The following is a 10,756-nucleotide window of genomic DNA, read 5'->3' on the forward strand; positions in this document are numbered from 1 at the left end:
AAAGTCCTTGTATAAGTGGACCTTGCAATTCAAACCCATGTTGTTCAAGGGTCAACTGTACTGTCAAAAGCTGCAGGGATCTAAGGAACATCATTATGTACAGCTTTATTATCTAAGAAAAAAATATTTTAAGATGTTTTTAAAATTTTTGACAAATTAAACATTTTATAATCTCAACCAACTTTTATTGAGAATGTTTACAACACAGGGATTGTCAAATACAGTAAGTTTAGCAAGGATTGTTTTTGAGGAGAAAACAAAATGTCAACATTTTGCTGCTTCTGTGGAAAATTGTTGGTCCTGTATAAAAACAAAAATTAAGTTTAGAGTCAAGTATAAATGAGTCTGTGAAGGAGGGTAGGCAATGTTAGCATACAGACATTTCTATAAATATTTCTTCATGTATGATAAAATTGACATCAGGGCCATTTCTCAGCTATTCTTCAGTCTGTATAGTTTTAGTTATTAATCTCTATCTGATAGAACACTCGTTCTATGTGTATTTCCCAAAACTTTATACAGTATTTAACTATATAAAAGTAGTTTCCTAAAGCTCATTGATGCCAGTAAGATCTAAGAATAAAATATTTTAAAATTTGCACAGTTATTCCTCATTTATTTATTTCCTTTTGTATGTGCAATTAAATCAAATCCCATTTTATGTCTAACCATTTTTTAAAATGTCTAACCAGTTTCTAAGTAAATAGAAGTCATCAAGACAGAGAAAGATCTCAGATAATCAGATGAAAAAAAAACCCAAAAAATGACTATTGAGCTGTTTATGACAAAATACAACGAAATCTTAAGTTAGTCTGTGTAAACCCTAATCTTGAAAACAACCCAAATAAAGCAATTTTTGTCAAATTCAGAGAGAATTTTTAACTAAATTAACCAAATCATGGATTAATTTCCATTTCACATTTGTGAAGACTCTACCACTTGGTTTGGTGTTAACAATCACAGACATTTTTTTCAATTAGTATTAAACTATTTTTTGTCCACATTTTGTAAATATCTCTATCTTTGTAATATTATAAAGCATAGCTTCTTTTCCATTGACCCTTTGGTCTTAGCTCCTTAAAAAAATAAAAAATTAAGAATTTATTTGCTCAGGGGCACCTGGGTGGCTCAGTCGGTTAAGCATCTGACTTCAGCTCAGGTCATGATCTTATAGTTCTGAGTTCGAGCCCCATGTCAGGCTCTGTGCTGACAGCTCAGAGCCTGGAGCCTGCTTCGGATTCTGTGTCTTCCTTTCTCTCTCTGCCCCTCCCCTGCTCACACACAAATACTCTCTCTCTCTCTCTCCCTCTCTCAAAAATAAATAAACCTTAAAAAAATTTTTTAAAAGAATATATTTGCTCATATTTCTGATGTGAATATAATAGGCCTTTGCTAAAATAGGAATTAATGCCAAATATAGTCCAAAAATTTAAGTTCCTAATTTTGCCCCATGAGCACATTAAAATTTTCTTCACTTTTTCAATATTTGTCTCTTTTATTTCTTTCTTATGTACTGAATTGGCTAATGCATAAGAACTACATTAAATAAGAGGTAACAGAGCATCCCTGTTTTGTTCCTGACATTTCAATAGAAATTCTTCAAAGTGTTTTACTATCAAGACTGCTACTGACTTTGAGACCATTATATAAATAATGTTAATAAAGATTCATCTCTTTCTAGAAGATGTTCTTTTAAAACATCAGAAATTGGGAACGCCTGAATGGCTCAGTTGGTTGAGCGTCTGACTCTTGATTTTGGCTCAGGTTATGATCCCAGGGTTGTGGGATTGGGCTCCATGCTAAGCGTGAAGCCTGCTTAAGATTCTCTCTCTCTTTCTCTCTCTCTCTCTCTCTCTCTCTCTCTGTCCTCTCCCAGCTTGTGCACGAGCTCTCTCTCTCCATCTCTCTAAAATTTAAAAAAAAAATGGACAAAAATAAAATAAAACATCAGAAATTGATGTGGAATTTTGAGATGATTAAATAATTTTTCTTCTAATGGTGAACATATTGTAAAAGAATTCCTGATGTTGAACCATCCTGAGTTGTTGGAACAAACTTCACTTTTTTGGAGTTATATAATTTTTAAAATATACGGCTGAATACAATTTACTAGTATTTCTTTAACATTTTTGCATTGATATTTATAAATAGGATTGACCTATAGTTTCTTTTTATATACTACTTTTATAAGGTTTTGGCATTAGTATTTGCTGGCTTCATAAAAAATATTTTGAGATTTTCTTCCATCGCTGAGCTGTAAAAGTTCAAAATCTGTTGGTCTAGTACTTTTGAGCAGGGAGTTTCTAGATAATGTTTTCAATTTTTTCCAATGGCCATTAGTCTGTTCGGATTTTTTTTCTTTCTTCTGAAGACAATTTTGGTAGTATCTACCTGACCAGACAATCCTCCATTTTATTCAGGTTTTCAAATGGGTAGGCACAAGATTTACAAAGTACTCTCTTATGGTTTCCATTTCTTCTATATCTGTTTTAATTTCCTTACTTTCATTTGTATTTTTGCATGTTTATGGTGTCTCCTTTTTTTTTTTCTTGATTAGGGTGGGCCAGTTAGGCTAGTTTATTTTATTTTATTTTTTGCAAATAATCAGATTTTGCTTTACCAATTATTCTGTTTTACTATTTTATAATTTATTAATTTCATTTTTCATTTTATAATTTTCTTTCTTTTGCTCTCCTGAGGTTCACCTTGTTGTTCTTTTTTAACTTTTTAAAGTAAATCCTTAATTCACTCATTCTTTCTCGCTTGACAGTATTTAAAGCCTTGTATTTTCTACTGAATATGGCTTTGGCAGAGCCCCATAAGTTTTAACATGCAGTGTTTTTATTATCTCTTTATTTTCTAGATATTGTAAATTTTTTGGTATTATCTTCATTAGTTAGAAATAGTACATTTTGATTTTTGTTTTCATGAGAAAGTATTAAGAAATTTAATATTCTTAAGCTAACTATGTATTTAAGGGTTGAGATGGTGATATGAAAAATATATTTGCAAAAACATGCTAAGCACAAAATCTGCATTTAAGATTATATAAAGTTAATAGAATATACTTTTATTTGCATGGTGTAAATTTATCAACCTGCATTGGGTTTAATTTCAAAATTCACAGCCTAATAAGATACTAGGATTAACAAATTTATTAAATATGTAGGGCTATCCAATAGCTATGAAATGTCTACTATATCTCCAACATTGATGTGGAAAACTGAGTCCCAAAGTAGAAGTCATGCTCTCATGTCTTCCCACATTTTCTTAGTTCTCTAGAAATGGTAAATTACAGCTTTTATAAAGAATCTTTGAATACAGGTCACTTGGAAGACAGAAATGCATTCAGTCTGTAAGTTCTGGCCCATTATGGTGGACACGGATCATCACAATAAGAGACAACCACTGACATATTACTTACCCAATAAATGATGATAAGGTCAATGTCTCTGAAACAGTGAGGACTATTGTGGTATAGTCTTCATATGAAAATGTTGGGGTTCAGGGGGGAATGGTCAGGAAAAAATTCTTGAGGCATCTTTTGTGCAAAAAAGGGGGTTTCATTCAAACACCGACAGGACCCGTGAGCAGAAAAGGCTGCATTGCAGACGTGAGGAGTGGCTGATTATATACTTTCAAATTGGGAGGGGGCTAGGGGTAGCGTAAGTCTCTAAGGAATTTGGAAGCAAGATTTCCAGGACCTTGAGGGGCTAGCTGTTGTTAGGAAGAGGTCATTTATTACTGTCTAGTAAAACTTTAATCATGAGACCCTTCAGATGTATATCAGGGGGCCATATGCTTGGAGTATGGTCGCTAACATATGTCTGGAGGGGTAGAGATGAAGAAAATTTCTAAAGGAATTTTTTTATGTTAAAGGAGACTTACAGGATCCTGGAAGTGAGGTTAATGTTAAGCTAAGATTCTCTTTTGCCTTTAGCAAAGTATTGACATTGAGGCAGTTGAGTTCCTAGAAGAAGGTCACTCTGCCTGTCTCAAGGACTTGTCAGTGGGCTGTAAGTTGTAAGGAAATTTAACTTTTTCTTTTGCCTTTGTTCCCCACATCAGTCTGAGGAACACATGGCAGCATATCTGTCCCTCAAATACGGACATTTTCCATCATATAAAGCCCCCACGGCCCCTATAATGGTATGTGCATTATTAATATTAATATTATTAATGTTAATGTGCACACACAATCAAGTAATAGAAATATACTGAGCAAAGCTTAATTTGTGAATATCTGAAATGACAGAAATTTTCAAACTGGGTTGAATTGTGAAGCACATACCATTTTAAATGTAACCTTCTGACCTTCTTCCATTGCGTGGCTAGAAAATAATAAATTAGAAATAAATCAGTAAACTAAGGAATGAAGTTAATTTTCATACAAAGCAACCTAATGATTTCGATGGGTATTATTATTTCTTCTTTTATCTAGTTTGCTCATCTTTCCATCCGTTCTCCACTTCATTGTTAGAGTTAGTTTCCAAAATGCAAATCTTACCATATAGCTCTTCTTAACTTAATAATAAAGTTGAAATTCCTTAGTTAATTATTTCACTAGTTAATTCATGTTGATTCTTCAAATTCAGCTCTTAAAACCTTCTCTGTACCTCCTCCACTCTCTGACCTGGGTTAAGTGCATTTCTTTTAGAAACCACAGCCTTGTGGGCACCTGTGGGCTCAGTAGGTTAAGCATCCAACTCTTGATGTTGGCTCAGGTCATGATCTCAAGGCATGGTTAGTGAGTTTGAACCCTGAGCCGGTCTCTACACTGACAGCACAGAGCCTTCTTGGGATTGTCTCTCCCTTTCTCTGTCTCTGGCTCTGTCTCTCTCTCTCTCAAAACAAATTAATTGATTAAAAAAGAAAAGAAAAGAAAAGGATATGAAAGAAAAGAAAAAGAACCCACAGCCCCTGAATTGAAGGTGCATTTAACATAGTAATTTGTATTTGTTTATTTATCAGTTTCCTGTATTAAGCTGTAAACTCTTAGAGTATAAGAATGGAATCCTATCTATCTGCATACTTCTAACCTTTGGAACATTGCCCAGCACCCAGTAGAAATTCAAAAAATAGTTGCTAAATAAATGAATAAAAAAAAATCTCTGGTAATGTAATAAGGATACAAACATTTTTTTGGCAAGTGTAACTACTTAGAAAGAAACTCACATTTCACAGACAATTTGGACATACAAAACACTAAATGCAATTACAAAGCTTTTCTACTTACAACCTCTAGTATAGTTGATTGTTTTACTTTTAAAAACATGAAAATAGTCATAATTATTCCAGTATCTCCTGAATCAAATATTTAGTAAATATTTCTTTGGAACTTAAGGAATAATGCATCTTTAAGATACTCATTTTCTGCACACGAAATTTTATAGAACTAAACTGTTTAATGGGTGAAATTTGGGGTATTTACAAACATGCGGAGTGGATTAAAGAAGAGATCAGAGATACCATAACATTAAAACAATATGGTGGTGGAAGAAGTTAACCTCAGACTATAATACCTGATGTCAGATATCTATAAACAAACTTCAACTTAGTGTAAATAAATGCACAGGGTATTTTTCAATTTTAATATTGAATGATTTTTTTTAAATACAGTATTTGCATACCCTGAATAAAAACTGTCTCCGAACTTGGCTTGCAAAAGGACCTTGGAATTCTTCCTGGAAGAGAAAATGAGGGCATTACACATCAACTAACAGTAAAAATAAGTGAAAATTCTTCTTGAGAGTATAGTGAAGCTCAAAGGTATTTTCAACGATCATAATTAAACAAAGAGGGAATCAAGGGCTTGAGTACATAATTCATACCAATAAGTAATCTTTGTATGTATACCTGAAGAATTTTCAACTAGCAAAATCGCCAGGATGTTATATTTTAAAATAATTTCCTAGGGGTGGCTAGCTCAATTGGTAGAACGTGCCACTCTTGATCTCAGGGTCATGAGTTTGAGCCCCATGTTGGGAAAAGAGTTTACTTTAAAAAATGTTTTTAAATAACTAATAAAATAATTTCCTTATCAACATAACAGCTTCTAGGAAGTTCATCAGTTGTATGTATATTCATCGGTAAGTAGATGAGAAATGACAGTTCATAGATAATTAACTATATTTAATTTTGTTTGAATGAAATATTTCCTTTAAAATACATACTGTATGTGCTAACACTTGAACAGGGAAAATATAAAATGGAATTGTGTCAGAGCTAAAATACACTATATTTCTATAAGGAATTGAAATTAAAATTGAGGGACAACTTTGGTAAACTATTTCTTCAATGAGACTTGAGTAGAGATTTTCCCAATATAACATATTCACAGATATTATAATGAAAAAAATACCAAATGTAAACAAACCAATTATTCAAAATGGGTATATTTTGAAGTACTTCTTTTCTTAAAACACTTCATTTTTAGGGGCGGCCGACTTCAGCTCCGTTCATGATCTCCCGTTTCACAAGTTCGAGCTCTGTATCCGGCTCTGTGCTGACAGCTCAGGCTCTGTGCTAGAGCCTGCTTCAGATTCTATGTCTCCCTCTCTCTCTGCCCCTCCCCCGCTCAAGCTCTGTCTCTCTGTCTCAAAAATAAATAAACATTAAAAAAATTTTTTTAATTGCATTGTAAACAATGGCAAAAATATTTAACATTTTATGGTTTTCATAAGATTGGTTATTATAGCTTCCTATTTTCAACAACTTATTATAAAAGTGTCAGGATGGCAATCACTATGAAATCTGTCATCAAGACCTTTTAAAATTATTCTGTAATATGAGTATAATCATATATTTAAATTCTAAGAAACAGCCCTGACATCTATTAATATTCTGAAATCCCTTATTGATTTGGGGTACCTGGATGGCTCAGTCAGAAGAGAATGTGACCCTTGATCTTGGGGTCATGAGTTCGAGCCCTACGCTGGGTGTAGAGATTATTCAAATAAATCAATAAACTTAAAAGAAAATAAAAATAAATTCTGAAATACTTGCTTTACAACAAATATATCTTAAATTCTCAATATTTTGTATCTAATTCTCATCCTGACTATAAACTCTCCAAATTACTTAATATTTAAAATATAGAGGGGCACCTGGGTGGCTCAGTCGGTTAAGCCACCGACTTTAGCTCAGGTCATGAACTTGTAGTTCGTGAGTTCGAGCCCCCATCAGGCTCTGTGCTACAGCTCAAAGCCTGGAGCCTGCTTCCCAATTCTGTGTCTCCCTCTCTCTGCCCCTACTCCTCTTGTGCATTCTCTCTCTCTCTCTCTCTCTCTCTCAGAAATACTAAATGAAGAAACTTCATTTTTTAAATGTTCACATAGAAACTATATATTTATATGTTTATATAAGAAAAGTTATATATATTAAAAATATATATATTTATATATTCTATATAAGACATATTATATTCCATACAAGATTCTATATAGATATACATATCTATATATATATTTCTATATTCTACATATTAGAAATATGTATATATATTATATAAGAAAAAAAAAAAGGCAGGGAAAAATGTAACTTAAATAGTGGCAAAATTTAAAATCTTCAAGCCCAAACACACAGGTCTTTTTAGTCTTATTATTTAGAGATAGAACTGCATATAAAAGAATTTGGGAAGTAGGGATAAAAAAGATGTAGGTTTGGAAGTGAGGATGTCTAGCAAAGAACATTTAAGAAAAGCGTTTGGGGGGCGCCTGGGTGGCGCAGTCGGTTAAGCGTCCGACTTCAGCCAGGTCACGATCTCGAGGTCCGGGAGTTCGAGCCCCGCGTCAGGCTCTGGGCTGATGGCTCAGAGCCTGGAGCCTGTTTCCGATTCTGTGTCTCCCTCTCTCTCTGCCCCTCCCCCGTTCATGCTCTGTCTCTCTTTGTCCCAAAAATAAATAAACGTTGAAAAAAAAAAAACAAAAAAATTTAAAAAAAAAAGTGTTTGAATACACTAAGATCTGAAAACTCATTTTCTTTAAGAACACAAAACATTTCACTACCAAAAATCTGTTTTAAAATTAGGTGATATAGGCCCAGAAAGCTGACACCCTACTGTAATTTTTTTTTCTATTCATGTCTTACACTCTTTTCTTTCATCGGTTCCTGTGAAACTTGGCTTGTTGCAAAATACTTTCAGGGGTGATTTGTCCAACAGGATATTCTGCTAAGTTAAGAGGTCACTTATGCAGCTAGTTTTCTGGAAATAGACTCTCACTCAACGTGGAACATTCAGACAAAGTACCTAATTGGCCACAGTACTGAGTGTTTAGCTTTGGTAAACAATGACACTGAAGCAATATAGTAAACTAATAATTTGCTGGTGTATTTTAAGAAACTGGATCTTTAAATTGGAATCTTACACTATTCATAAGTCAAGCAAAGTCTTCAGAAAGTAAAAGTTAATTCAAAAAAGCGTGTATTATTTCTAGAAAGTTTGTTGACATCAGATTTTTTTTTTCATACTGGAAATCCCAAAATTTTAAGAGGCTGGAGTTCCTCTGACATTTCTTATTCAAATTGGCAACAGACATTGTCTTCCTTGATGGAAGCTTAGTTTAAGAATGTGAAAATTTAGGGGGCACCTGGGTGGCGCAGTCGGTTGGGCGTCCGACTTCAGCCAGGTCACGATCTCGCGGTCCGTGAGTTCAAGCCCCGTGTCAGGCTCTGGGCTGATGGCTCAGAGCCTGGAGCCTGTTTCCGATTCTGTGTCTCCCTCTCTCTCTGCCCCTCCCCCGTTCATGCTCTGTCTCTCTCTGTCCCAAAAATAAATAAAAACGTTGAAAAAAAAAAAAAAGAATAAACTGAGGTAATATAAGACTTAAAACTGTAATGCATCACAACAAAGTGAGGCATCACTTAAAATAATACCTAGAAACTTTTATCATCAAGAGAGTTAGGATTCCTTTTCAATGACAATAAAAATGCCACAATTTCTAGTTAAAAATGTGTTAAAAGTCAGTTGTATTCATCTTAAACATAGATACTGGATTTGGGCCATATTTTTAATTTGAAAAACCAAAGTGCCTGCATTTAATCTGATATATTTACTTCACGAGCCTTACTCTTCCTAACATTTTAAGACTTGGATAGAAAGCTTACTGTCCTAGCCAGTTGCCAACCGCACATGGAGGGCAATGAATTGTCCTTCATCTTTTCTTCTATTTCCTACCTAGCGACTAGGCACGCTGCTGTGTCCTCCCTTCAACCAAGAATAGGTCTCCTCCCTGGGAGGGTCACAGCCCCGGAAGGGAATCTAACCCCAGTTTTCCTCATTGGCCCCCAGCTTGAACCCAAAGGGACATAACATGGGGAGGGGGAACAGTTCTCTTCTTCCTGAGTGAAAACGGTTCTGCCAACAGACGCTCTTCCACAGGCCAACTGGGTGTTTATGTTGGGCTTAGCCTGAAAAGGAGGACCTTACAAACCACCACGACTGGGAATTACTGGTCCCACAAAGAGCGGCAAGTTAAGCATGCGGTCTGTGTTACGTACGTCCAGTCTGAATCTCTTCGTTCTTCTCTCATGCAGGTGAGGAACAAGCTGCAGTAACGGATGCACGACAGACGACTGAGAGACACGAACACACACACATGATGAGCACAAAAGCTTCTCGGCATTGAGCATAAAGACGGTTTCCTACTTGTTTGGTTTTGGTTTTGCTTTTACCCACTGTACTTGCTCCAGACCAAAAAAGAACGAGAAAGGTGTTAGGTAATACAGCCCTTGGAGAGCACTTCAAAGAACCTGGAGAGTAAGCTAAGACACTGAATGAAATATGGTAGCTCTATGCTACGTTGAAGAACACTGTTCTTAGGGCGTCAGCTCCATCACCAGCTGCCAGCAAGGAGACCATCCATCTGCAATTCTCAGAGTCTGCCTGCTTCCAGACTTCACGCAAAAATGATTTGGACAGAGGAAACCTACTCTGTGAGAATCAGTTTTCCATTATGAAAATGTATATCTGGAAGATTCTCCTGTACACACATCTGGTCATCTCCTTTACAAAATATATATTTTGTTTAAAAGTGAACATACGGAACAAGACAACAGGGAACACAAAAGGTGACAAATGTGTCATCGAGAGTGAAAAATGTGACTAAGATACATTTTCTCAAAATGTAAAGATGCCAAGTGGAAGAAAATGAAAGTACATCCAAGACATGTAGTTACCTGAAACAGTTTCATTTTAAGGGCATGGCTTGAATTGAACCTTGTCACAAATATTAAATACATTTTTCAAATGGATTACTTTAAACCCTATATAATGGTTATTTGTTAATCAATTCAATCTGTATTTGGCCTAAAGCCAGTATAACCTAACTTTCAACTCCTCATACATAAGAATATTCCATATGATATTTAAAGCTGAGTTTATATTACAGTTATCTTTCCACAGCTCCTCATTCCCTAAATTGGTCCATGATAGTGAGTCACAATCACAGAAGGAATACTATAGTCAAACAATTATTATTAAGCACTCTAGATTAAAACACCAGAATAGCATTTTTAAAATCCATTCATATAAAAAGAAAAGCTACTACTAAAACTGCACAATTTAGAAGTAAACTGAATTCATGTTACTGGTATCCAGCTAATCTTAGTAAATTCTCACATTAAAAGCCTAGTTACAAATAAGGAGACCTGAGGAATAGAAGTGGATATTTCTAGTTATATTTAATGACATTTTCAGCAATCATCTTTTAAAATAATTCTTAAAATGACTTTGAATAAATCTGTTTTATCCTTGCAC

At 34.7% G+C, this 10,756-nt stretch overlaps 1 long non-coding RNA gene across 1 annotated transcript; it reads right to left on the reverse strand.

Moving 5' to 3' along the window:
- Nucleotides 1-212: 212 nt before the first annotated feature.
- LOC124520209 (uncharacterized) lies at nucleotides 213-9,584 on the reverse strand. The gene is made up of 4 exons (XR_006964277.1): nucleotides 9,499-9,584; nucleotides 5,631-5,684; nucleotides 4,292-4,331; nucleotides 213-300 (listed from the first exon to the last, which is right to left on the reverse strand). It is a non-coding gene; the product is annotated as an uncharacterized LOC124520209 (long non-coding RNA).
- Nucleotides 9,585-10,756: the final 1,172 nt, after the last annotated feature.

Source organism: Lynx rufus, unplaced genomic scaffold, assembly GCF_022079265.1.
Source record: "Lynx rufus isolate CCGP_SWC_20201006 ecotype Redwood Valley unplaced genomic scaffold, mLynRuf1.p SCAF_3, whole genome shotgun sequence".
Taxonomy (NCBI): Eukaryota; Metazoa; Chordata; class Mammalia; order Carnivora; family Felidae; genus Lynx; species Lynx rufus.